This window comes from Marmota marmota, unplaced genomic scaffold (genome assembly GCF_001458135.2).
Source record: "Marmota marmota marmota unplaced genomic scaffold, marMar, whole genome shotgun sequence".
In the NCBI taxonomy this organism is placed as follows: domain Eukaryota; kingdom Metazoa; phylum Chordata; class Mammalia; order Rodentia; family Sciuridae; genus Marmota; species Marmota marmota.
Genome location: NW_026010411.1, coordinates 18 through 3,098, shown reverse-complemented (window position 1 = coordinate 3,098; position 3,081 = coordinate 18). Strand labels below are relative to the sequence as shown.

The window sequence follows — 3,081 nt, the reverse complement described above, 5'->3', positions numbered from 1 at the left end:
ATATTTATTTATTTTTTTAGTTCTCGGCAGACACAACATCTTTGTTTGTATGTGGTGCTGAGGATCGAACCCGGGCCGCACACATGCCAGGCGAGCGCGCTACCGCTTGAGCCACATCCCCAGCCCTGAGCTAGGACCTTTTGCATTTCTGTCTTAACAATATTTCAACTAACAACAGGTTTGCCGGAGTACACATCCATCATTAGTCAAGAAGCAACTGCAAAAACATCAAGTGGCATCTGTGAGATCATGTGACAGTGCAACAAGCTCTGGCGATGGCTGGCTGGCTGTGTTTGTGGTCTGGTGCTTTTGGGGTGTTCTTTGAGAACATGTCAGTATGCCAGATTGAGGTCAGGCCTAAGGGCTGACAAATCAAGAACCCTGGAAAATTGCCTGGCAGCTTGGGGAGCTCAACCACACAGACTTGGCTAAGTCTGAGGAAGGCACTGGCCCAAACAGTAAGGGCCCAGGAAGAAGGGAGGATTTTATTTTTCTCTGCATAGCCTTATAAACTCTTTGGATTATTTAACTAGATCATCATAAAAAGAAAATTCAAGAAATTGCCAAAAAAAAAATATACTGTACAGTTTTGAGTCATTAGAAAATTATTTCTTCTTCTTTTCCTACTTAATGTCTGTAAGATTAGACACTTGACTTTGGTAGAGGTCAGAGGAAAGTTGTCCCACAGAGAGGGAGTCTTCTGGGTAGTCTTGTCTCTTTCTGTCTTGCTCCATATCTTTTTAATTAAGCAGCTGCTGATCAACAATGGCTTTCTCTAATTGGGGGATGAAGTTGGGCCATTAGCTAAATACCAATCATCTGCTGCTGTGGATTGGATGAATAGTCTTCAAAAGTTCTTGTGTTAAAGGCCTGATCTCCAAGGTGGTGCTGTTGTGGACCCTTAGGAGGAGGGACCTAGTGGGAAGCCCTTGGGTCATTGAGGGTGTGCTCTCAAAGGGGATTGTAGAATCCCGATCCTTCCTCTCTTTGCTCCACCACACATTTCCACCATGATGTACCATCCTCACCAAAGCAATGAAGCCACTTGGTCTTGCACTAGAACACCCAGAACTGTGAGCCAAAATCAACATTTTTCTCTTTATAAATTAATTATCTTGGATACCTCATTATAGTGACACAAAGTTGACTAACACAGAAAACCAGGCTGGGAGCAGGAACTTAGGTTCATGTGGACTGGAACAAAGGGAATGGTGAATGCCCAGGTTTGTCATAATTCTGTTGATCAATCCATTGTCGGAAGAAAGGGAAAGAATAATGAATGGGGCAGGGTGTCATGTACTAGGTCATGCCCTTAGAAAATGCCATGCAATCTGGTGTCACCAGATCATTCTACAAGTAAGGATATGTACCCAGATACACGATCAGAAATTGACAGAATGTCCCAGCGAGATTTGGAGCAGATAGAGTCATGTACTCTAAACCACTGGCAGGAGACTTGTTCCAGACCAGACACCACCAAGAACCACAATTGTGCCTGTATCGTTGTCCTTAAGAGAGGCTCCATCGCTAAACCAGCTCTTCTATCCTCCCAATCAAATGAGCCCTATGTGGGGCTGAACTCCAAATCATACAACTTGGGAACAATAGTCCTTAAAGAAAATATATCAAGGCTGAGAAATATTATGGTCAAGTTGTATAAGGGAATATTCATTGGTTATATCTTAATCTCAGTGCTATCTGGGATTTTTTTTTTAAATCAAAGCAAAACCCAGTCTTTGGTGGAAAAGTGTCATCTAGTTATCCAAGTTCTTTTTTTTTTCTCCAAAGTTTCAAAATAGGGTTCCCTGGACATTCCCATTCCTCCTTACTTCCCCCTAGGACTTACTAAGTAGAACCAGCTAATCCCACTTCACCCTTTGCTACTTTTTTTTTTCTTATTTAAAGTACTCAGAAATCAGTGTGGGTGTTAGAGAGATCCTGTTCCCCTAAATGTGTGGTCACTCTTTCCCCAGTGGTCAGAATCTTGATGAAGACAGCATGAAGAGTGCTGCATGTAGTTCCCTGCCTTGAATATGTCTGCCTCTTATTTATTTATGCAGAGCATTGACTTCATAAAAATTCTAGACCTCCATCCACAATTGACAAACTGAAGAAAAACCTCACATACAGAATGGTTTTATACTGCATTTAATCAGCATTTGTTGATGGCAGCATAGTTTGTTCTTTTTAAATGTTTCACTCCTAGAATTTACAGTTTGTTTCTGGTGTGCCCATAGCTGGCATGCACTGATGCTGCAAGTGGATCTGAAGCCACCCGAGACCTGCTGCCATTAGGACTGAAGAACCGTCCTGACAACTTCAACATAGTGGCTGTCTGGGGGCAGCTTCCTCTGACTCCCATGCTGTAGAAACTTCTTAATTGTAGGAATGTTGCTGATTCTTGTTTTAAATGCCTGAAAAAGAAATAGTAAAATCAGGGCCTCCATAGATCTCATGACCTTTTAGAAAAATCAGAACTTTGTCACAAGAGGACGGTGCTTAGACTTTAGTATGCAGAGCCTGGTATGTTGTAACAGTCAATCCTTCAATGCATTTCTGGATGTTCCTGGGAGAGCGATGCCATTGCCAGTGTACTGAGCATGAGTTATCTTAATAAAAAGACACTGTAGGGTGCTCGCTTCGGCAGCACATATACAAAAATTGGAACGATACAGAGAAGATTAGCATGGCCCCTGCGCAAGGATGACACGCAAATTCGTGAAGCGTTCCATATTTTTGGGTGGACCAATGGTACAGAATAGAGGACACAGAAACCAATCCACAAAACTACAACTACCTTATATTTGATAAAGGGGCTAAAAGCATGCAATGGAGGAAGGATAGCATCTTCAACAAATGGTGCTGGGAAAACTGGAAATCCATATGCAACAAAATGAAACTGAATCCCTTTCTCTCGCCATGCACAAAAGTGAATTCAAAATGGATCAAGGAGCTAGATATCAAATCAGAGACTCTACGTCTGATAGAAGAAAAAGTTGGCTACGATCTACATACTGTGGGGTCGGGCTCCAAATTCCTCAATAGGACACCCATAGCACAAAAGTTAATAACTAGAATCAA

General features: G+C 42.2%; 1 non-coding gene across 1 annotated transcript; it reads left to right on the top strand.

The window, feature by feature from the left end:
* Positions 1 to 2,631: 2,631 nt before the first annotated feature.
* LOC125614916 lies at positions 2,632 to 2,738 on the top strand. Its single transcript, XR_007345493.1, has one exon. It is a non-coding gene; the product is annotated as a U6 spliceosomal RNA (small nuclear RNA).
* Positions 2,739 to 3,081: the final 343 nt, after the last annotated feature.